Source organism: Psammomys obesus, unplaced genomic scaffold (assembly GCF_907164565.1).
Source record: "Psammomys obesus unplaced genomic scaffold, mPsaObe1.curated_primary_1811, whole genome shotgun sequence".
NCBI classification, from domain to species: Eukaryota; Metazoa; Chordata; class Mammalia; order Rodentia; family Muridae; genus Psammomys; species Psammomys obesus.
The window spans coordinates 539,519-565,373 of record NW_026590681.1 but is presented as its reverse complement, the minus strand read 5'-3'; the positions used below and the strand labels follow the sequence as shown (position 1 = coordinate 565,373).

The 25,855-nt window shown below is 46.6% G+C and overlaps 1 pseudogene; it reads left to right on the top strand.

Annotated features, from left to right (window-relative positions):
* The first annotated feature begins 5,676 nt into the window (after positions 1-5,676).
* On the top strand, positions 5,677-25,565 carry LOC129677720 (GTP-binding nuclear protein Ran-like; annotated as a pseudogene).
* The last annotated feature ends 290 nt before the right edge of the window (positions 25,566-25,855 follow it).

Here is a 25,855-nt window from a genome sequence, read left to right as displayed (position 1 = left end):
ATGACAACTACACTTTGCATAGAGTAATCTGGTCAGGAGTGGGTGGTGAAGTAAAGGAGAGAACTGGCCGGAATGACATCAGAGGAGACACAGATGCCATGGCCAACTGTGGCTTAGAAGGCGTGACTGGGGAAAAAGAAAGAGGAGTGGCCTTGTTGGATCAAATGACTGTAAGCTTGTAAGCTGCAGCCGGGGTGACAGGACAGTCGGGGATGTCATTATATCAGTGAGAAGGCAAAGCTGGGAGGTGAGCGTGGCGGTGTGCACATGCCCCTTAGTGGGGCATTGCTTGGCCGTCTAGAGTCCAGCCAACCCTACAGATTTTAACTACATGAAGCTCGAGACTACCATCTCCAAAGTTATTTTAAAAACTGGCTCTCGGAAACTTCCATGCTGAGAAGGTGACAGCCCGGAGAATATTCAAACTAAACTAGCCTGGTCACCGCTCAGTCATCAAGCATCTTTGAAGCATCTGAAACAACACTTATTTTCCAGCACTCACCATCCATGGGAAAGCTTGCTGTGGAGGACATAGTTCTGTGAAGAAGTAGATGGGGGAAAGAATCAATCCAAAAGTCCTTCCTTTGACAGATCAATAGTGGTCTGTCAGGAAGTCTGTGCTGGGTGAGCGGACTCTTCAGCACGCAGCTATACTCACACAGCCTGGATTTCCGTCTGTGGTGATTTGCAGCCCCAGGGGCCTCTCTGCCTTGTTCCTGACTCAGCACAGGATTTCAATTTGACTGAGAGGTGGGAGTATCTGCTATTCATAGGTGGTATCAAGAGATGTCACCAAGGTAGGAGGGATGAGCTTTGTGAGCTCTGAAAGACAAAGTACAGAACCGAGTACAGGTCCCAGACCTGCAACTCTGACTGCAAGTACCTCCATATCTTCTCCTGGCCAGCTGCTGCTCACCATTACATCTCCACCCCAAAGAGCCTGCCTGGGAGTGGCATCCCCTCATGTCCAACTCACACACACTATCAGAGCAAGAGATGCTAAACATCTTGGGCTGAAGAGACGGCTCTGTGGTTAAGAGCACTTTTTGTCTTACAGAGGACCTGAGTTCATTTCCCAGACTCACATACTGCCTCACATTCATCAATTACCCCAGTTCCAAGACATCCAACATCCTCTTCTGAAATCCATGGGTACCAGGCATGCACACAGTACACATAAACACATGCAGGCAAAACACACACATTAAAACATTAATTGATTTTTAAAAAGAGACATTACACATCTTGATTTGTGAGATATCTATACAGATATATGACACATAAAAATCCATCAGTGAAAAGAAAGCTTTAAAATGATCACAAAAATTATATCTATTGCTCTCACATCACCCCTTTGCCTGCTCTCCCCTCTCTCTCTTAAATTTTTCAGCACAGACCACAATATACAAATAGACAATGTTATTCGCCTATTGTTTACTGCTCAGAAAGCCACTTCCTGACATGGCAGCCACTAAAGCCATGTGGCTGTTTAGATCTATGTTGACTGAAACAAACAAAGTTAAAAACCCAGGTCTTCAGCTCCACCAGTCACATTTCCAGCGTTCCCCAGTTAGCTGTGGCTACTGGCCACTGATACACACAGTGGACAGAAGGACACTCCTATCACAGCAGGAGTAACACCAGAGAGTATACAGTGCACATGCAATGTTCAGAGAGGAGGAGGTCTAGCTTATCCTAGGCCCAGAACCATGCTTGCCATGTGGAGACCCATCTTTGATCCTTGAGGAATACTTAAATGATGGAATGATGAAGCTTTGGGATACCAAACAAAACCCCAGAGATGGAGACACTCTATAGGCATCGATGCATGGGAATAGCCATAAATGCTGGCATGCCCGAGCCATCAGTAAAAGACGGGGCATACGTGTGCATACAGTGACCCAAATACACACACCATGCTAAGTAAAAAAGGGGGAGGGGCATGGATGGAGATGAGGGATGGAGGGTGGGACTAGGAGGGGAAGAGGGAGGAAGCTACAAGTGGGATACAAAGTGAATAAACTGTAATTAATAAAAATAAAATATATTTAAAAAACAAGCTTTCTAAAATGTTATACAATAGAATTTCATCTTACTGATGAATGTAAACCACCACCAACAGTTTTAAAAGAAATGTTTTTAAATTCCAGGCATGACCTAGGGGTGTCCAGCAGTGTGACATTATGATACGACATTAAGGTCTACAGGTGTACGGGCTACACCATTGCTACCTTGGAACACATGCGATCCTTAGGCTACTGGTAGAACACTTGAACAAATCAAACTGTTGACGGTCATTGCCACTGGCTAAAATTGGGGAAAAGTACTCTCTACTCTAATGTTTCTATAATATTTGAATTTGAATATGAAAGTATAACTTGAATATTAGAATTCGAGCTCATGCAGACCTCTAAAACAAAAAGAGAGTAATGCAACATTTCACCCCATCCCAAAGATATAGAGCACACTTTTTAAATGTCTAACAAGTATAAACTTCTCACCAGTTGGCTTTATTTAATCGCAACCTTACTCTATGATTAGTTATTGCTGTACTCTTAGATCAGAGAGGGTCACACATAGCAAAAGCACAGCGGCATTGGTACGTAGGCCCAGCCTCTCCATCTGCTGTCCATGGCACGCTTCACCCACAGAATGTGGCTCTCCAAAGACCAAATCCCAGATGGGCTCTAACTAGCCACTTCACCCATCAGGGAACCACAAGCAGAATGGAGCTACCACAAAGCACACTGAGAAGCATCTTTTGCTGCTCAAGATAGTAGGAAATACAGAAAAAGTTAAGCTTGCTAGCCCCTGCTGTGCCTGTCATTCATCCCACAAAGGCCCACTAGGAACCCACACATGCTAGTGGAGGATCTGCAGCTCCCCAGCTCCCCAGCTCCCCAGCAGTTGCCTAGCCTTTGTGGGATGTTCAGTCAGTCCCTCCAAAAGAGGAGTTCTCAGCTCACTTGAGGTAGGAGCCAAAACACTGCAGAGTCGCCTTTCAGCTCTGTGGACAAGACATTCCAGGTTGCATGCTGGGAGGCTTGTTTAGCTTCACACTTGACGCAAATGGGGCGTGTGTTTACCCACAAACACACACATGCACACAACAGAAGCTGCTGCACTGCCAACAGAAGCGGCTGCAGTGGCAGGATTCTGGAAGCCCAGACTTATTCTTAAGCAGTGGAGAACTCGCTCACAATGACTATCACAGAAAACAATCTAATTCCTCCTAAGCCAAGTTTCAACCTCTGCCCAGAAAATTCAGTAGAAAATGAAATGTAATACTCTATTAAGCTTTATTTTCCCAGCACAAGTGAGGGCTCACCCGAGCATGGAGAGCCATTAAAATGGATCTTACATATATCATTATAAATTTAATAATCACCATGACGGCTAGAGTTCAAGTTAAAATGAATGTCAGCTGAGCATGACCAATTGATGTTACCCCAGCTGCCACCAAGCCTCACTTGAGGGTATATTCTCCTTCCAGAGGCTCAGTGGTACATGTAGACCTAACCAAGCCCAAGCCAAGAACAGATGGGAAATGCAAACAGCTACACCTAGCCAAGGAGGAGCCACCATAATTGCACACTGTCTTACTGTACCAGCCCAATTAAAATTTGTATGGTGTCAGAGGTCTCAACTGTTCCTCTGCTAAGTGTCTGGATCGCCAAGTTGGCTGACATTCAGTCGAACGCAGGCGTTCCTGAGGCTGCTCACTGCAATCCATTTTATTTCTGGGAAAGCTCCTACAGAAACTGACTAAGACAGTCGAGCAGGCTCAAATCAAATGCCACAAAAACAAGTCCGATTTCTTCAGGTGCCTGAGATGGGGGCATTCTTCCTGAATCACAGGAGGCCCAGTCTCAGGAGTGGCTTTCTTGTTTTGTTTTGTTTGTTTCTGTGTTTGAGGAATGGAGTCAGTGTGTATGTTTTTACAATGTATGTCAATTTATTTTTATCCTTTGAAAGACAGAGTAAAACCCAGTACAAAAGCCTTCCCACATGCACTACACTACACACACAGCTAAAATATAACAGGAGAAGTCAAAAGCCATGCATATTACAAACTGGGAGTATTGGTCTTTGAAACTCACAAGGGGACATGATAGACATTTTATCCTCTGGATAGAACACCACAAATGTTGGACCATCCCAACAGTTCAATAGAAACACAGATAACATTTGCAAACAAATACCAATTCTGGTCCTACATCAACAAGTTTAACCCTTGACCATCCCTCGTCACATGGTTGCTGGTGGATGAAGACCCAGCCTCAGCTTCCTGAACAATCAGCTACAGGGTGCCACCCCCCAGCATGTCTGGCTTTTGAAGAAAAGTTGAAGTTTAACTGATAGACACAAACCCTGGGTGATGGTGGCCTTCAGAGCAATCACAGGCAGTGACCTACACTCAGTGGGCCTCTCTAAGTGACCAGAGAGTCCACGGGTGCATTTTTTATTCATACACACAGAGGCATCAGGCAACACAGAAAATTCCTTAAACCAAATCAGCTCAGTCAGGAGCTCCGTGCCCAGAAAGAAGTGCACACAGCCCTGAGAGACTTTAGTGCACAGGAGCCCAGTTTGGCTTTGAGAACACCAGTACTTGTGGCTAACTTCTGTAGAGTGTACAAAAGTCTTTGCCTGCCTAGTTCCTCGCATTAAATTATTTCTTCCCTTCATTTATCACAAGCCTTAACCAGCAACAACCCAAAGCAGAAAACATAGTGCAAGCACACAGACATCAGGAGCGACTGCACCATCTCCTAAGCACAGAAAGACAGACAGGTCTGATCAATGACCGCAATTCTGCTGACCACCTGGCTCAAGCTACACCCATCGACTCCAGCTCCAGGCAGCAAACAATAAACAAAGTTCTACCTCTTACCCTCTTTTGATCTTCCAGCCCATGAGTGACTGGCTTTCTCTTCTGCTGTTGGCTTGACTCAGAAATCGATTCCATTTCCCAGGCATAAAATCTCCTTCAGCGATATTCTAAATCCACAGAAGAACCAAGCGACCCATATAACAGTGACCCGTGAACACCACCAGACAAGGTTCCGCCAGACGGGAGATCGCGCTATCTCTTCAAAGGTCTCGCCATGTTCTTGAAAGCCACTTGGGAACCTGGCTGGCCACCGATGCCTTGGGTATGAAGGAGGCTGTCACTGACATCTTGAGGATGAGGACCAGGGTTTTACTTCAGGTCTGCTATTCACTTTACAAGAGCCCAGAGGACAGATTTGTGCAAACAAGAGTCCATATCCTGGGGCACGTGCCACATTCCGGCCCCAGGAATCTTCTTCCTCACTGTCTGCTTGGCACGGATAATTTATATGTCAATAACAATGTAAATGGGCATTTAATCCACCGAGCTGATAACATCCACATCCCTCTCGGCAGCCCTTGGCTCCTATAAATCACCACAAATGCCTCTCTGCCAGCCGCTCCTCACAGATCCTCTGTTTGTCTCCGCAGTGGCTCCCTTCCCGGCTGTCATCTTCCTTCACGCAGAGACCCAGACCTGGGGAGAAAATGTTCAATGGTCAGATTTGTTTGTGGTAAAGTGCGTTGCTCAAGCTGTCTTGCTGGCCATCTGGAGCCACACAGCAAGGCCTGGGTCCAGCAGCAGCCAGCCGTCTTTCTCTGAACCCAACACTGATCGTATCCATGGGTAAGCAACCTAAGGGATGGTTCATGGACTCCCCGCTTTTCCTGTTCTTGATAAAGCAGGGCAGTGCTGGAAAGGAGCTATCTTTCAAAGCCACGTGGGGCTCACTGTCACAGCAGCAAAAAGGCATCATGGGATGGTGAGAAAGAGGGAAAATCATCAGTGAGGCCAGAAGCACCAGCTTACTGCTCTAACCCCCAGTCACTGCTGCAGGAGGTGCTGTGTGGACGGTGACATTCCCCAGCCACAGAGCGGGAAAAGTACAGCATCGATCCACCAGACAGCTGGAAAGCAACTCTGCCCCAGAGCTGCGTTCCCTGCTGGAACCTGCAGGCAGAGCAGCCACCGGTCACCTCCTGCCTGACGTCAGAGAAGCGCTGAGAGCCTCGGAGCAGCGGGGAGTGAGGAAAGCACCTGTGCTCAGAGCAAGATTCTCACTGAGTGCATCCTTCCTTGGATTGTGTGAGAGGTGGGGACAGGTGGAGACATAATGATGCATCAAATCAGCAGTATCAAATGTCTCGCCTCTCAGCAGTAATACCTCAGGAGACAAAGGCTGAGGGGGGCAGCAGGGAGTGGTACTAAGGAGCGCTAGTTTCTTGCCAACATTTTCAACCAAATACTAGCTTCCCTGCAATTCAGTCAGTGCCAGCCTCCGGAGAGCTGTGGCAAGATCCAGCCAGAGTGAGTATAAGACAGGAGCCCCCTTCCTTGCAGCTGTCCTGACCAGCAGCCTCTTTGAAATGAGGCTGAAGTCACCCTCTGTGGCCACTCCTTGCCAGGCTTTCACACAGCTCATTGTCAAAACAGGTTGAAAGACAGACATGAGAGTTGGCAACAGAGGTCTCACAAGAAGAGGAAGACAGGAGTGGGGTGATTCTTTGGAGAGATGCTGTCGAAGGGAGTGTGGCTCTTCAGGTGCACCCCTGAGAAGGTTGGCCTGTCCTGTGCCACACACTTGGCCAGGACAGAGTTCAGCCAGTCACACCCAGGAAAGAGCTAAGGACCCTTGGGCTGCCCAACAGTGCGCTGGACGTTACTCCTCCAAAGAGTTATAGCAAAGGCAAGCCTCAGAGCTTTCGTTCTGGAGCTCAAAGCAAGGAAACTAACAAAGCACTTCAAGTACTGCCCTTCCCAGATGCTCAGCTGAGATCTGAATAGAAGACTCAGGAAGGTGCAGCTTGGTTTGGGTCTCTGCAACTGCCTCACTGTGTGACTTCTGTCAAGTGTCTTAACTTCTCTGAGTTCTAGCTTTCTCAGCTAGAAAGTGCAGCTGGTGCTAATGATCAAGGGTAACATTCATTTAATACGTGACCTGCTGAACTCTGAATGCCTGATGTGTCTCTGGTGCTATCTTCTGATACACATTCATTTAATCAACAAATTCCTTTGTCATGTGCCAGTCGAGTTAATGATTGGACAAGAGCAGTCAACAAAACAAAAGGCAGTTAAGTAAAACAAAAGGCAGTTAAGAAGCCATGTGTATGGAATTTGAACTCAGGTCTGGCTTGAAAATTCTCACCTATATCTAAACTTCTCTGGAAAGATCAGTGCCATTTGTCTAGTTCAGAGACTATACTTCTTATAGCTCCTGGTGTGCTCATGAATAATAATAGAAAAAACAAAACAAAAAAAAAAAACTGTGCCCAGAAGGAAGGATCACTTCCTGGGAGGACTTCTCCAACCTTGGCTCTGCCTGTGTCTGAGAATAGCTCTGGCCCCTCTACCAGTCTTGAGCCAGCCCTCTCCTTGGTGAGACCCTGTCACATCCCATCACACCAACAGACCCACACACCCTGAAAGCACATGAGGACAGACGCTGTCGCCACAGAAGTATCTTCCCCGCCAGCCGGGAGTGGCAAGATGTGCCACACCTCCCGCAAGCCTTTTGTTTTCTCTAACAGGCAGTCTGCACCAGTTCTGGGGTCCTCTGCCGTCCTGTGCCAGGGTGCAGAATACTTGGATGCTGGTCTCAGCGCCATGTCCAATGTGGGTTCTGACAGAGAACCTCCAGAAGTGTAAGTGTGCTTGGAGGTGGAGGCAGGGAGCCTATGAGAACCTTGATTGGATCAGAGAAAGTGAACACGCCTGTTGGACTGATACCACAATGCACCTCTGTGCCATAAGTCACTCAGCCTCTGCAATGGGGTGGGGGCGGGGAGCAGACACACAGGAGGACAGGAGGAAGAGGTTAGACCAAGTGGTACCACCAGGTGAGCTGGAGAGCCGTGTGGGCAAGCTCCATGATGTAGACGTGCAGAAGCCAAGCCTGGCCATATTGCGGATATTCAAGTACACTGCCATGGGTTCTGGCCCAAACGCAGATTCCATGGGGCTGCATCCCCATTTCACACCTGTTCCCACCTCTTCCTTCTGGACCATCAAAACAGGGGAATAGAGGACCATTCAGGTTCAGCCCACAGGGTACCAGGATAGCCTAGTCTTCAAGGCAGAGATTTCCTTCAGAGTGCTGCTGAGGTCCTTTACTGTAGGAAGCCCCACATTCTCCTGACTGACTAGTGGGATTCCAGAACTAAGCAGCAGCAGGTTAGGATTTCCGAGCTGGGCCCACTCCTGCTGAGATGTTAAAGCCTGAGCCTGCTTTCTGAAGTTTGCCTAATTCTCCTAGGTTTTCAAAATTGGGCACTGTTTCACTTGACCCTCTCCCAGCTCTCTGCAGCAGCTCCCACCCCTGGTTTCCAGCCTGCATTGATGGTGGAGGGTTATGAAAGTGAATCCTGACTCCTATCATTTTATAAGTGGAGTGCATCCCCAGGTCACTATCTGCTTCCTCGTGCCAATAGGAGAACCATGGGCTGCTTCTTGCAGACCCAGCCTTTCATCAGTGGAGCGATATACAAGTTGCACAAGGTTTGTGAAGGAGTACCAAGGAAGGATGGTACCCAGGAGGTATGGTGGGCTTGCGACTTAGGGTGCAGAGCAGGATGCTCCAAAGTCTGTGGGCTAGGCACTTCTGCCAGGAACACTGACCCAGCGCCAACCCCAGCGGCTTTATCCGAGCAAGCCAGCGAGAAGAGCATGCTCCCCCCGCCCTTCCTCAAGAAAAGAAAGGATCGCACACAAAAATAAGTCACTAGGGCCCCAGCTGGGCGGTGCAGGCTGCTCTTGCTGGGTGGGGGGAGATGGCTAGGTTCGATGTACCCCTGCCGCCGCCGGGCCTGGGCGCTAGTGCTCCTGTGCCTCCTTCCCCCCCCCCCCGACCCCTCTTCACTGCCTGGCTGCCTTTGCCTGTGGCCTGCAGCTGCCGCCAGGAGTGGAGTATGAGAAAAGAGCCAGGAACCGGCCTGGCCTAGTGTCCCAGCTCAGTCTCAGTCACTAGTCCCATCCTCTTGCCGACATGGGAAGACCCAGTAAGAAGGCAGATGGAAAGAGAAGACATACACAGGAATAACACACACACACACACACACACACACACACACACACACACACACGGAGGGACACACAGAGATGAGTGCCAGGCCTATACAGAGACAAATGTGGCCAGAAACAGAAGCAACGACATTTAAAACCACACGTAAACATACCCAAAAATCAGCACGCAGAAAAACACACACAGAGAAAACACAGACCCTGGCAGAAAAAGACAAGAAAGGTGATACTCAGCCCCCAGTACCCCAGAGAGTGGTCGCAGACGCCCACAGGACAACAAATACACAGGGACCCAGATGCCTGCACACACCCATAGACACAATCACAGAGTAAGGCCAGAGACACGCAGACAGATCACTCAGAAACACGAGAACACGCACAAGGAGATGGGCAGCCTTGGACGCTTACACTGAGAGGGGCACACGCCCACTCCGGATGGGGGCGTGCACAATTTCACACTAGGCCTGAGAAAGTGCACCGCGGAGCTCATAGCGACAGTCTCAGGGCACAGCGCAGCTAGCCCAGCATATGCTGGGGAAGTTTCTCGGATCATCTTTGAACAAGGGTGGATGGACTGGCCGGCCTCCTTGTGCGGGTCCCTGAGCGTCCGCCTACGAGATCTCTGTGATGCAACCCGATGGCTTCACACGCTGGGAGCGCTACTTCAAGGTCCCGGAGTGAGGGTGCGGTCTCCCAGCCTAGTCCCGTCCCCTCCGCAACCCCACCCTGCCTAGACCTTCAAGCCCACCCAGAGCATCCTTAAGTGCTCTTTTTTTTGCCAGTCTTACCTAGGGTGGTAAACTTTCCCCAGACCAGTCCTAGCGGGCAGCCAGGCCAGGCTTGACCCCAGGAAGGCGCGCAGGGTCCTACCTGCGCTCACGCGGGCTTCTGGAACCACAGCCTCCAGTCAGTCTTGCTCTGTACTCGGACAGGCGCTCCTCAGCCGCTGCGCTGCCACTACAGCCGCTCCTTGCCCTCCCGTTGCCCGGGAAACCGCCTCCTCCTCCCTTTCCCCAGCCAACCAGTGCAGTTCACATGGTGCTTCCCAGCCAATGGGCAGCCTCGCCATTCTGGTCCCCTCTCAGGGTCCGGAGTCTCTCCCCCCGCCCCGGGACTGGAAAGATAGACAAGGCCCCTCCGGAGCTGGGGTGGTGGGTGGGTGGGGTCTTCTGCTAGCACCTCTACATGAGCAGCTATACTTGACAGTTTAAAGAGAGAGCAACTAGAGACCGGACGAGGGGACAGCCTCTCAGAGCTCCTAGTCAGCTCCCTCCAAATTCGAAAATTCCCCAGCCATGGTGGAGCTGTCCAGACTGTGTGAAGTCTCCCTCAAGGCGGAGCTCCTCAGTCACCGCCACAGAGAGTTTACTGCCTTCCTGCAACAAATCCGAGGTCTAGAGAGTGCTTCCCAACAAGCAAACTCCAAGCCAAGACCTAGGTCTGCTTTCTTGGACCCGCACAAAAGGGGTGCCTCAGCCAGGCCTTCAGAAACCAGAAAAGGATGTCCTTCCCCAGGTTACCCATCTAGGGATGATTCTATTGTCATGTTTTCCCCCAGGATCATCTTGAAAGCGGAGTGGCTTTGCCCAGCTGTCTCCCTTTCACTGAGCGGTTTGGTACCTAACTGCCAAGTAGGAGGATGAAACTCGAACTGATAGAAACAAAAACCCTCTCATCTCCTCACCTAAATCAGATTCTAAGACATGAAGGGAAAGACCAGACATGTCCAGATAGCAGGAGTGAAGTGGGTATGTTCATTCATTCATTCATTCATTCATGCATTCATGCATTACCTTTTCATTTCTCATCTCTCCCTCTCCCCCCTTCCTCCTTACCTCCCCCACTCTAACACACACATTGTAATCTCAAAGGGAAAGCTGAAGACACAAAAGTCTTAATGCCCACTGACCCACTGCCTACTAAATGACCGTTTTGGTTTCCACCAGGAAAATTTACTAGTATTTGCTAAAATGTTATATCCAACTATCTATTTGAATCTTAACTCTCAATCTACCCATGTCAGCGAAGATGAAATGCTGAAATTCGTCAGATATGGAAAATCTGGAGCAGGGATTTCCTAAGTCTCCTGAGTTCCAAGACTGACAGCTAGGCGACTGCAGCAGCACCCCAAATGCTACTTCACCTTCAGTCTGCCCATACTGGTCTCAATACAAACAGCCCATACAGACTTCTGAGTGTCTCTGGAACTAGGTTCCAATTCTCAAAAGAGAATATGATGAGTTATTGACCTTGGAGTCAAGTCAGATGCCAGTCAAGGGTAGTAATTAAGAGAGGAATCTTTGAATGGGCAGTTAACAGCACAGTGGAAAGGGGACAAACACAGACATCTGGTTGAGCTTCTAACCCCTGAACCCAAGGCTCTCATACCTCCATGTTGTCTTCAAAACCAATAGATGAATGGGTATAATGGCTCAGAGTACATTGTATACATGCATGGAAATGTCAGTGGATCCCAGCACTGTGTATGATTAATGCAAGCCTGCCACAAGATGGGGACCTTTTATTATCCTTGGGAACCCAAACTCGAGGTCCCAGGAATCCAGCAGTTGTTCGGTCCACAGGGCTAGATGTCTCAGCTGGTCCTCAGTCTACATATAAATCCTGAAGAAGTGGGCTCTAGGCCAGAAAAGGAACAGACTTGCAATGGAGGGAGAGAGAGAATCAGGGAAAGAGAAAGTAACCTTTCTCCTTCCATGTTTTTATATGGGCTGCCAGCAGAAGGTGTGGCCCAGATTAAAGATGGATTTTCCAAACTCAAAAGATCTGGATTAAAGGTGTATCTTTCCCTCCTCAAAGATCCAGACTAGAAGTTGGTCTTCCCACTTCAAGTGATCTAATTAAGAAAAAAAATCTTTCACAGGCATGGCCAGCCATTTGGGTTTTAGTTCATTTCTGATGCAGTCAAGTTGACAATCATAAATAGACATCACAGACTTTCATAGCATCTTCTATTTTCTCACATCTCCCATCCCATAACCATCTATCTTCCTGATTATGTCTTCTGTTCTTAAATTGTACTCTGATCCCCACTCAATTAATCTAAGAACTGTGTGGCTTAGCAGCCATTCTGATATAGAACAGGTAGGTTCCCTGCTCTCATGGGAATAGGAGAAAAAAATAAGCAAATGGGAAATAAACATGTATCTCCTGTTCATAATTTGGGAGAATAAAAGCTATGTGTAAAATAGTAGGATGGTGAACACTCTATGGCTTTCTTTAACACCAAGTTCAAGGTGAGATCATGTGCTCATCAGCAAGAGGGTGGCCAACACAACCACACTTGGCAGACCATGAGAGTAGTGGGGCTTTGAGTCCACAGAGGGAGACTAGATTTTACTGCAAGTGCAACTGGAATCATTCAGAAACAAGTTTATATGAAGCAATGGACCAGGTTAGCTGCTTCATTGAGAATCATCAAGAAAGAAAGCAGGGAGCAAAGTTTAAATAGGACAGGGGCAATTATGATCAAGATAAATTGGATGGAATTAAGGAAGACTTTGGAGTTCGAAGCAACAAGATTTTCTTAAGGTTTGTGCAAAAAAAAAAATTTTTTTTTTTTTACCTGAGTTACAAGGGGCATTTCTTCACTATAAGGATTTTCTCATGTTCTTCTTTCCTAGGCTCTGTACTTAGAAAAGAATGGAATACATGAATGCTCATAAGCATTTGGATAGGCAGGCAGGTGGATGGATTGATGGAATGAGATGGGATGAGATGGGATGCTTGGCTGGGTGGGCGGGCTGATGGATAGGTAGATGGATAGATGGATGAGTTTATGGATGAATAGGTGAGTGGGTGGATGATTAGATGGAGGGGTAGGTCGGTGGTGGTTGTGGGTGTACGGATAGGTGAGTCTTTTAGAACTGTCTCACTCAGTGGTTGAGTATAGACCGCTCTTGCAGAAGACCCGAGCTCTGTTCCCAACAACCACATCAGGTGGATCACAAATGCCAGAAACTCCAGACCAGAGGGTCCTGCACCACTGGCTTCCAAAGACACCAACACTCACGTCCATACATGCTCCCTCACAAAGACAGACGCGTACACAGAATTAAGAATCAAATAAGTCTTTTCTTTAATGAAACAAAAAAAAAAAAAAAAAAAAAAAAAACCGCCTTGTTTACACCAGCCTGTGGAAAGCCTGGGGAAACAAGCATGGGGGATATCAGGATTCCTCTTTTCATGCCCCTACATAATACCAACTTTAACATGCCAAACATTTCTTTATTTTCCTTTTTACTCCCCTCTCCTATGCAACCTCCTCTTTCTTTTCCCTTCCAATTGGCAGCCTAGTCCACTCAGTACTCCTTTACCCTTTCCATTTTTGAAATTTTAGACCCATGTGATTCTGCTTTCTTGTGCCACAGTCATTTTTCTGATAAACTTGAGGAGTGCCCTCATTTGTGGAGGCCTGTTCACAATGATCTGGCTGGTAAAAATTTCAAAAGAATTAGAATTCTTGAGAAGTCAAAAGAGATGGCTAAGAGATTGGCCTCTCGCCGGTTTTCATTCTCAGCCTGGATGCCCACACCTTACACCTCTGCAGAGCTGGTTCTTGAGTTTACAAACCTATGAAAAATCAAAGGTGCACACTCACTCCATTAATTGAACTGACAGATATCAGGACAAGAGACTGCACTCTGGCAGCTAGACTGGACACAGCAAACCACGAGAAGCAGCACGGAGGGTCTGAGCGCAGGCAGAACACTATATGGTGTTTCTCACTGGCTCACTGGGAAACAGCCACAGGAGAGAGAAAATGTTTCCTGAGTTGAGGAAGAGCTCCTTAATGAGTGGGCAATCCATTTTGCACACCCAATCCACTCATTAAATGCTATGCTTTGGCTTGTCAGAATGTTGACTGGGAACTCAATGATGGTCTTACAGAGTTGGGGAGAGTTTAGTACGCTAGGTAGTCCTATGAACTGGCTAAATGGTTTCAAATGGACTGGCCCAGAGCTACCAAAAAAGATCAACTGTCTAAAACATCTCAAATTCTAGACAGCAAATATTTTATGCTAACAGAGTTCTCCATTTGAATTTATCAGGAGACTGTAAGCATGTCAGTCAATCTAAACACTTGGCCCCATTTAAACCCTCAATAACTACAAATAGGCTCCTTTTATAATCATGCTGTGGAGGAGCAAAGTGGAGACTCAGAGGAGCTGACTAACCAGTATTTGGTCATAACATTTGTTGGTGGTAGATCATTTACAATCCAATAAACACTGAGTAGGGAGCAGACCATATTCTTATGTTTTATTCCTCAGAATGTTTAGCAGAGACCTGGGCATCAAGGAAGTCTTCAAAGGAGATCTGGAGGGTCACTACCTCAAACCCTTGCCTGGACACCCATGCAGGCACCAGAGATGCATATGAGAGGAAGCTTGGCAGAACTGTCCTCTTCAGAGCAACATGAAGAAGCAGTGGATCTGCTCCAAGCTTTCACAGTACCAGTTCACAGTGATGACATTAAATTACAATTATGGATCTTTCAGAATCTGCTGGAGTCTCATTCCTAAATGGAAAAAAATACTAGATAACAGTGAGATCAGAGACTGGCTGTGAGGGAAAAGTCAACCTCCCACCTCCATTGTCACCAGGAAGCCTACAGTGTCTGTGCTTAGATGCCATCCTTTTACAGTTTGGCTGAAGGTGGCTAAGGACGTGTCACCAGGAGTTTCCCTCTGGGCTCTGACATCTTCATCAATGGAGAGTACAGGCAGGGTGACGGGAGGAGAGGTAGCTGTGACACTCTGGGTCTCTCTGCCCTCCTCCAGGTGAGTTCTGCTCAATCATGCATCTCATGGTCTTTCCCTTGCACTATTGCATCCAGGTGGTTAAAGCAGGCATTAGGAGCTGTTTACCCAGCTAACTCTGGGTTGAGATACCATAGCAGTGTCTGAAACAGACAGTGCTGTGGGCGTTTTCTGTCAGCTTTGGGGGTGGGAACAGAGGGGGGATAGCTACATGGCCTTGACTCTGGAAATTCTTGTGAGCATGGGAGGACGCTGTAAACACAGCCTGCCGAGAAACACCCACATCTGCCGGCTGCAGAGGACTCAGATCTCAGGAAAGATGCTCCTCAGAGCAAAGCATTCAGTGGAGGCTGGGATGAGTACCGACATCATCTCTGCATGTACTTCAGTGGGTGCTTTGGTCTTCGAGATATTGTGAGAAAGAGTGGGTGTGTGGCAGATCAATCCATCCTCCCAGGATTTTGAATTCAGGACAGAGAAACAAGTGCATACCCTGGATCATCCACGATGGCGATAGAAGGACACAGGGTAAGATATGGGGAGTGCAGGTAAAGAGATTGACACCTGGTGAAATCATAAGGAGACACTGCTCTGAAGAGGTAAGAATTCAAATTAGACCTGAAGGAGCTGGCCATGCCAGAATCTTTGGGGAGAAAGTTTTAGAGTAACAGCATTTGTGAAGGCCCCAGGGCCACAGTGAGTTAGAAGCAGTCAGGAAACAAGTGGAGACAGAGTGTGGCAAAATGACAAGAGTGTGAGCCACCTCAGCCAGGGAGGTTCCTTCTAAAAGCCATGGAGAGTGTTTCTAGAAGGTTCCTTTGGTTATATTGTTGAAAAGAAGTAGGGACACCAGTTAGAGAGTCCCAGACATCAACAGACTTAGAGAGGAGATAAAGATGGGAAGGTAAACTTAGTCCCTTTGGAAAGCAGCTTCTGCAAAGGTGAGAAGGAATTCAGGGGGGCCTGGGTAGCAGTAAGAACTATCTGCCCTGGCTGAAGCTTGACCTTTGTCTGAACACCCTGCCCTCCCTGTCCAGGCCAGTCACACTCTGAGCTACCCCGGGGCTTCTTGTCTCCCATACAGGGCCCCTTTGGCCACAGTACATACTGCTAACTGGGTCCATCTCATCCAGGCACTAAAAGGGACCATATTATCTTTCATCTTTGCTCACCTTTAGGGCAGGTGGGAGAGGAGTCTGATGCATTTTTAGAGGCAGGACCTCACAGGCCGTGTGTGCTTCATGTATATGCATTTTTCAGAAGGGGCTCTCCCTGAAAATGACAACAGGTAGGCTGACAGGTAATTTGAGCTCACACCTCTCCATCAATGTTTGCCAATGTTTAGCATTATGTGTAATAACCAACTTGCTCCTCACAGTTTTCCTAGGACACAGATATTAACCTTATTTTGCCACAAAGGAATCAGAGACCAAGAGGTTAAAGGATTTTTTTTTTCTTTTAAGTCAATGAATTAGGCATGAAGTTGGGAGTCAAATTCAAGTAGTATAGGGATATAGCTCACTGGTACAACATTTGACCACTGAAAGCCTTTCTAAGCACCAGCTTAGACATTTCTGCAAAGGGGCTTTGTGCGTGGGTATTGGAGAATTGAAATAGGAATCCCCACAAGCCACTGCTGCTCCATAAAAAGCAGGGAGGAGCTGCTCCCACCTACAGGGCTAAGCTCCAGTCCTGCCTCTACTGCTCCCACTTTCGTGACCTGGGGAGCAAGTGCAACACCTCAGGACCCGGGTTTCTCTTCTGATAGGCTGTACTGTGTAGTCTTGCTGTTGGTGTGTCTGTAAATCAATGATTAGAAAGCCAGAGTTTGTGTGTGAAGGAGAGCCCATCAATCAGAAAGGAGATTCCGCTGCAGTAAATAACTGAATGGGCCAGAGGGAGGATTGGAACACTGTAACAAAGACCTGGGGCCAGGAGAAAACTCCTCTTTCCATGCTTCTGTGAGTTCTTAGCTTCATCCATCCCAGAATTTTGTGACTGCTGCATACATGCGCACACATGCACACATTCAGGGTACCAGGCACCTTGCATGTGTTCCTGGGAGGCATCTTTGTAGTCCAGAGATGCCACCACTCCGTGTTGCTGCCCTCTGCCCTGGAGGCTGACTGTTAGAAACCTCCACAGCCCAAGTCTTCAAAGAACATTTCAAAACACTGTCTTCCTTCCAGGTCACTGGGTTAGCTTAGTGTAAAGTAACCAAAGATGTGTCAGTAGGGGAGCGAGATTTTTGCAATTGATAGCTCTCGGGGAAAGTCGGCTTTCTCCTGGGCATATAAAGCACACACAGGGCAGTCCCCATGCTCAGGGGTAGTTGACTAACACCAACCACACTCCAAGGGTTTTTTGTGTTTTGTTTTAGCTTTATTTTGTTTGTTAGTTTGTTTTTGTTTTTGTTTAAAGAGAAAGAATGTGAAGTTGGATTAGGTGGAGAAATTTGAGAGAGGTTAGGGGAAGAGGAAGAATATAATCAAAATATATTGTATGACATTCTCAAAAAATAAAAATCAACATAACAAGTTTTAAGTTTAAACCACAAAAAGAGGAGGAGGACAAGGAGATGGAGCCTGTTGTGGAGCTGGAGTGAGGGCTCTGGGATCAGAACCATAAGAACCATGTGCTGTTCTTACCCAGGAGCCAACTTTCATTCCCAGCATACACATTAAATAGCTTAAACTACCTGTAACTCAGCCTCTAGGGAATCCAAGGCCTTTGGCCTTCAGGGGCATCCTCGATGACAGGCACATACTTCACAGACACATACCCATAATGTAAAAAATAAAAACAAATCTTTAAAAGGGAGACTCTGTTCTAGCCAAATGAAGTGGCACACACCTATCATCCCAGCCCTGGGAGGCAGAGGCCGGGGGATAAAGGCAGGTTTTTTTAAGGCAGTCTGAGCTACAAAAGCCATACACTATCGCAACAACAAAACGAAATGAAAGGTAAAGACAGAGAACTGAGGAGATGGCTCAGTGATAAGGGTGAGCATGTACAAGCACCGTGTAAGCATGAGTTCAAATATCCAGAGGCCACATTAACAGGCCAGACATGGTCGTACATATTCCTATAACCTCAGAACTGTGGTATCAGAGACAGGAGGATTGCCTGGACTTGCTGACTGACAGAAGTAGCTCAATATTCTCTGCCCTTAGAAGAAGTGATTTCTATGACCCAAGTGATGCCCATCAGCAAGAGCTGGGAATGTTAGCTCTGGATTGAAGAGCAGATACCACCTATCCAGGAGGGCCTGAGAGTGAAGCAGCCAAGAAGCCCAGGGAAGAGACAGGAAGGGAAGAGGGACATGGCTACCAAGGTGAGACTCAGCTTTATAGCGAGCGAAGAGCTAAAGTCTGTGAATCCTTCCCAGAGTCTCCCAAGGGAATAGAGCCAGCAGGGGTCAAAGACACAGGGTCATAAGAACTTCTTTTCACCTTCATAAACCCACCAGCCCCTGATGAGTAGTGAAAAGCTAAAGTCCTGTCTACATACAGTAAAGGGGTGGGTGAGTCAGCCCACCGGCTCTTCCTGTTTATCTGTAGATGTTAATAAGATGAAACCTCAAGATGTTAGCTTATGCTTCGTTATCTTCCTGATCTTTCCTCAGACACTTGGAAGTAAATACAGAGAAGGTGACCTAGGTCCTAGCATCTACCTCCATGGCCATACCCTGGAGTGGGTGAAAATGAGCTTCCACAACAGAGTGAAGGGAAGCTGAAGAGACACATTCCTCACTCCTAGTAGAACATTAAATGACCTGTTACCACTGTCTGCATCCCACCATGGCTATAGATCAGGGCTCCTGAGGGGCTCCTTGAGTCTCATCACCCAACCCACAAAGAATTATGGATGTACTGAGATCTCTGAGAGAAGTATATGAGGGATAAGAGAGGTTCCAATCTGAAGATAAATTGTGGTGAAGGTGAAAACATAGCATGTAGAGCAATGCCAGCTCTCCCAGATGACCCAGGGATGTGTGAGAGGCCCGTGTGAATCTGCTCAACCCCACGGGTAGACCTGGCTCTTCTTGTCACATGCCTGCACACCTAGAAAACACCATTGGCCAGTTACTTGTTTATTCTCAGATCTGTTCATAACCTAGAGAACCCTGCCTCTGCTGTCCACACAGGGAACCCCATTATCTCCCAGAATCCTTTGTATACTTGTGTCTAGGCAGTGCTGACCAGGGACAGAGCACTGAGCAGTGTGTGTGAGAGAGACGGCCAGTTCCCATTCTTCCTCTCAGGCAATGTCTCCTTTGTGATTTTGGTCTTGTAGCACCAGCTCTGTGGTCTCTGCTTCAGTCACACTAGGGTTCTAGAAGGGCTTTTTATGACCTCCATCCCCCTATGCACCTGCAGCACTCATGGTAGTGAACAATTCTCAGGCCTTCTGTGGATAGATCCAATCCCCATACGGAGCTTCTGGTTCTTTCACTAGACTGTGACTAGGCAGGCTCAGAAGACTCCAGCCACAGCGTGAGATCTGCCCGGTGAGAGTCTATCACAGGGGTGGGAGGTTAGATCACCCTAAATTAACTGAATGTACTCCTCCAAAGGCCTGGCAAACTCAGCTGATTGTGAGTTTGTAAAGTTTATTTAAGTAGGTTGGATATTTCTTTTCATTTGTTTTCAATGTTGTTGTTTGTTCTGGCCATCAGATTTAGGAAGTTCAAACTAGAGTCAGGGTTAAAGAAAACTAAGATGGTTATCGTGTGCTTTGATACACTGTTGTGAAATTCCTATGTACACTAAGCCTGAATGTTAAGTCATTATATGTCATTCAAACTAAGCAGTCTGAATGTGGGCAAAGAGAAGGATTGAAAAGCAAATGCCTGAGATGAGATAGGATGAGGGTCTTAGGTAGCTCAGGATGGCCCCAAATTCCATGTCACTGAGGATGACCTTCAACTTCCTATCCTCCTGCCTCTACCTCCTGAGTGCTGAAATCACATCCAGATGGTGTGGAGCTGAGGTCAAACCCAGGGATTTATGAATGCAAGGCAACCACTCTACCTACAGACACACCTGTACCTACCCGCTACCCTTTTAAAAATACATTTTCATGATAGATTAACTCCTAAGGATCATCTGGGCTTTAGTGGTGCAGCTCTCTCCTCTGCTTCAGTGTCAAAGAGGGAGGAAAGATCAGATACCGTTCCTCTGTGCAGCTGCCACCTAACATTTTAACGATATGTTAGAGCTCACAGAACCCAAGGTGTAAAGCTAAAAATCTGGGGAAGCAGGGAAGACTAGCAGAAGGTGTTGACACACTGCATGTGAAGCAAGCGCTGAACTTTCCTGAAGCCGCAGCACAACCCAACTAGGTCAAATGCAAACTGACTGCACGGGGATGTGCAGAGCCCTGGGGCACTGAGAAATGAGCAGGGCTTTTGCAACTGGGGTCACCTATGGGGAATAAATATCATGGCCCTGATTCCTCATAAAACAGTCCTTGGAATCCCCTGGAGCAAATAATCTTGGACCAGAAGGGCCAACACATGCCTCATCTCAGACCAAGGGAAGAAGTGTGTGGTTTTTGCAGAGAAGATTACAAAGGAGACACTTAGGAAAGGATGGAGTTTCCCAAGTGCAGGGCTTTTATCTGGAATCCTGGATGAGGTGGGAGAATCACCAGTTCCATGTCAGCGCGGGCTACACAGGAGACTCTGTTGTACATACACAGAAAGAGCAAGAAAAGGAACCCACAGGCGATAACTAGGTGCCTCGCTTCCGCTTGGAGTCTGACTGACATAGGTTTTATCTTCACTAATCACACAGAAGCTATGTGACCCCAGTGATTTGGGGCCTCTGCCTCCCCACCTATAGACTAGTGGTGCTATGAGGTGCTCTGGAGAATCTATGAGGACAGTGAACAAGATGGTGCTGGAAGCCTACAGGTGCACTATCAGTACTATTTACCGCCATTTTACAGAATTCAATTCCTAAGTTTTATATTGTTTTTGTTTTGTTTTGTTTTTCAGAATAAACTAAAGATGTCAAAGGCAGCACACTTGGTTGCAGAGCCTATTAATGATCACAAAGGGCGATATGCAATGAACATGCCCATTTTAAAGCTCCTACAGTCTCACCGTTGCTTGGAGAGAGGAGCTGCAGAGCCTGGGTGCCGCAGGGCTAAGGAGGGTGTTGAGGCACAGCTGCCGTGCTGTGTTCAGAGGACTTCGATGTCGTGGGTTTCCAGGGCTTTCTGGTTGGGCCTCACTTCGGTTAGAAACTGCTTTGCCATGACATGAAGGCAAATAGGACTCTCCACCGGCTTAGGAAAAAGACCTTGTGCTCTTGCTCGCACTGGCAAGGAAGTGTGCCACCTGACTCCACTTATTCCCAAGGCCATCTGCCTTCAGGCTTCACCCAGAGATTTGGATAGGCCAAAAGGAAGCTCTAAACATCTAGACCCAGTAAATAAAAGGACAGACCCAAACCTCATGTCTCTATGCCATGCCTCATCCTATAATTTCTGTGGGTATTTTTTTTTTTAACACTGCCAAGGCTAGTACTGAAATGTTGAGTGTTTTCCCCGGAGGGCAGGGATAGTCCTTATGCAGATGCATCTTCTAGTTTGTATCTCATCTCAGGGCATTTGTGAACCAGCATAAACCTTCTAATCTAAGGTCTGGAGGTATTTTGCCTCATGACAAGAGTTTTGAGACCTTGAATGGAAAAGTTCAAGTTACCACAAGGAATAAGTGATCATTTGAAACAAACAAAAAAGCCTCATGCTTTGCTTTTTGTAGCAAAGCCAGCTACCTCCTCCCTTGCTGCTTTAGCGTGACCCTCACAAATTCTAGGGGCTCATGTGCTGGAGCCTCACTCACCTTCCCCAATCCAATCCCTTCCTCATGGGATTTCTACCAAACATTTACAGCCTGTGACATCCCTAAGGCACACCCCAGTTGTCCCTCATAACCAGCTGGGCAGTCAAGGCAAGCCTCATTGCAGAGCTGTCAAGACAAAGGCAAGAGGTTACATAATTCCAATTAGCAGAAGCCCCACCGACTCCAAACAGCCCCTCACCACTTCATCATCTCTCCTCTCCGAGGGAATCATCACAATTGCCACCAACATCCTAGAAACAAAAGGTGACAGGACAAACACGCGGCTTTCAGGCAGACCTCAGGATTAAAATGTAATCTCAAAATAAAGTCTAATAACTTTCCCCCTTTTGAACACACTTGGAATAAAATTAGCATATAAATCAAAGCTTAATTAGGACATTGTAACAAGAATCAGTACCGGCTGCTACGAGGGGTTTCAGGCCCACTATAATGCACCAAATAAACACCATAATTAGAGAACAAAATCAAGGCGGTCTCTTGGCAATCAATCACCCGGCCAGGCTCGGGCCTCTCAGCTGAGGGTCACCTCTGTTTGCTATCTTGTTCGTCTTGCCTCCCAGCCAGTCTCTCTTGAGACTCCACACACTTTGCATTCTGCGTTGGTGGCACATGTTTCTGGGTACTGATACTCGTAGGAGTCCTGGCACCCAAAAGAGGTGGGGAAAACTTACAACTAACTCAGAACATGAGCCTAAGAGCTTCTAGTAAAAGCAGTAATTCTTTGGTCCAGCTGTATTAGGTCCAACACTGGCTGGTTTCACCTAATCCAGAAAACCTGCCTGGGACTCCCGAAAAAAAAGTCTCAATGTGCTGTGGCCATGTGGCTAGCTTGTTCTCTCTCTCTCTCATCTCTCTGTTTCTCTCTCTGTCTCTCTCTGTCTCTGTCTCTATCTCTGCTACAGGAGTCACGGATACTTCCTCTGGCTCTGTCTCTTGTCTTTTAACTCTCGATAGCTGGTTTTTGTTCCACAGACATGCAGAATTTATACCTGCTCAAATCTGCCAGCCTCAGGCTTTGTTATACACTAAGGAAGAACTCCTCTATTCTAAGATTGCAAAACAACATACTCTAATATTTCTTTCGTGTTCTTTTCTATTTCTTCTAAGTAGATAATTGTCACAATATTTCAATTGTGTGTTGGTGGTGGTGTAAAAGGCTCCTTCCTGTTGTGTTTCTATGCATTCTCTATATACTGAGATAGCTTTCATCTGCCTCGCGGTCAGATTTTGGTTGGTTGGGGGGAGGGCCTCTGGAGCTTTACTGTTTGTACTAATAATATAACTGTCCTTGTGCTATGTTTTATTTCTCAGTTTTTGCCTGTTCACATGTATTCTGTAAGATTAATTCTAGAACAAATTATCTTTTCATCAAAAATTCCCAGTGCTTGGTTTACTAAATTAGACTTATTGCTAATTTGAGAAATGCTGCCTTTACAATATAGAGTGCTCATATACATAAAATAAAAAAAAAATCTAGAAGAAGCAGAAGAAGAAGAGGTTTGTTTAGGTCACAGTTTTGGAGAGTAAAAACCTAAGACTGGGCATCCTCAACCTGCTTGGACTGTCAAGTTTTATCAGCAGCAGGGACAGGTAGGAGAAAGATCAGATGGTGAAATAGGAAAGCAGTTGAAAGAGCTGGAACAACTTTACATATCAACCTGCTCTCTAGATAAGCAATCTCATTCCTAGGAGAGAAAATGAACCCTTCCCTAAGGCACAACTTCCAACACCACTACACTGAGTTTTGTCTGAGAGAAACCACAGCCAAAATGGGTCCTGAAATTTCCCATCTGCCATTATTCCCAGGTGTGTTCTGGGGATGGCTGTTAGTTGCTACTGTACTAGATCTAGAAGGTCTCTCAAAAGCCCCTGTGTTAAAGGGAGCATGTGGGAGCAGGTGGGCCCTTTAGGAGATGGAGTCTGGAGGGAGGTCTTCTGGTGGGTGTGCCATGCTTGAATGAGATGTTTAGAGGAAAGGCTTAGGAGTAACAAGTTAGAGTAACAAAAGTTTAACACTGTTGCTCAAGAAGTGGTGAGTAGGGAACAGGTATTGTTCTGCGTATTTCTCTGTATCTAGAGTCTTAATTAAAAAAAATCTTAATAGGTAATCTTGTTATATAGTCCATTCACACAATTCTACTATCCTCAAGCAACATGCTTGTCTCCTTCCCTCCACTATTTGAATCTTTTATTTCTTTATCTTATCACTTCAGCTAGGAATCTAGTCTCATCCTGGTCAACCACAGGGACAGTGTCAATCTTCTGTTATCTTTACCAGAAATGCCCTATGGTTATGCCATTAAACTCTGTGTTGGCCTTCATTTCTCATACTCTATGCTTTACAGCTTTCAGAGCTCATTAATTATGTTTTAATTAGGAGATGATGTTTAGTTTTGTGAGAATGTGCATTCAGCATTCACAGAGACCTATTAGCAACCTATTAGTAGAGTGGAATCATTTACAGATTTCCTCATGTTCAGCCACACTTACTTTCATGGGACAAAGCCTTACTTCCTCATGGTACACTGCACTTTCAATGTTTTTCTGGAGCATATTTGCTAACGTTTTGCACAGAATTTCTTTTCAGCTACATTCATTATCATATGGTTGTTGTTTGAGGCCAATTCCCTTGGAATATCCTGAAAACATGACCTGAACAGTTACGAATCTTCATGAATTAAGTGGCTAGTTGAAAAGATACATGGAATAAAGAGACGTCTGAGGTATAGCTAGAGCTAGTGGCTCAGCACCTGAAGCCAATGTATTTGCTAATTTTATAGGCATCACTGCATCTCAACTTATAGGTCATGACCCTTTAGTGTATCAGATATCCTGCTATCAGATATTTACATCAAAATTCCTAACAGTAGCAAAATTACAGTTACGAAGTAGCAACAAAATAATCGTATGCCTGGAGATCACTACAACATGAGGAGCTGTAGGAAGGGTCACAGCATTAAGAACGTTAAGAATAGCTGCTCTGCCTGTTAGGGCACAGAGGAGGGCTTTGCAGCCAGTCCTGAAGATACCTGATAAAACAGGATCGGATGAACGGGGAGGAGGTTCCCCCTATTAGTGGACTTGGCAAGGGGCACGGTGGAGATGAGGGAGGGAGGGACTGGGAGGGAATGAGGGATCGGGACACGGCTGGGATACAGAGTCAATAAAATGTAACTGATAAGAAAAAAATAAAATAAAAAAAAAAAGAATAGCTGCTCTGGAGTCAAAACTAAAAACTGGGGCATAAGCCCAGTTCAAGCTCATCCTAGTGATGACAGCAACACCAGGAAGATGACATTCATGAAGCGCCACTTCTTGACAGGCAAGTTTGAAAAGAAGTATGTAGCTGCCCTGGTGTGGAGGTATACCCTGGTGCTCCAAACCAAGCTCAGTGTGTGAGACACAGCTGGCCAGGAGAAGTTCGGGAAACTGCATGATGGCTACTATCTCCAAGCCCAGTGTGCTATTACAATGTTTAATGCAGCATCAAGAGCTACTTACAAGAATATACCTAGAGACCTGATACATAGGTGTGAAAACATCTCTACGGTGTTGTGTGGCAACAAAGTGGATATTAAACACAGGAAAGTAAAGGCAAAAATCAATGGTCTTCCACCAAAAGAACAATCTTCAACCCTATGGCATTTCTGCCCAAACTAACGGCAACTGTGAAAAGCCTTGCCTCTGACTCACCAGAAAGTTTACTGGACATCCTAACTTGGTTGCCATGCCTGTTCTTGCCCCGTGTGAGGTGGTCATGGTCCCAGCTTTGGTAGCATGGTATGCGCATGACTTAGAGGTTGCTCAAATGAATGCCCTCCCAGATGAGGATGAGCGGTGAGAAAGTGAAGCTACTGCCCTGCGTCAGAAGTCCTGCTTTCCAGGCCGCTGTCCGTGCTGTCAGAGTCCTGTGCTAAAAGATACCTTTTTGTTGAGGTGGGGGAAGGTTTGCAGATTAAGCTGTTTGGAATACAGTTGTTTCATTCCTGAATTTCAAAGATAAGACTGCTGTAGTGCTTTGCAATATTCTGTGGTGAGATCTTGTTTGCTACTGTAATTCCCATTTATCTTGTTCAAGTCAGGATGAGGTTGTATTTAAAATATTCTGAAAAAAAAATTTTTAAATGGGGT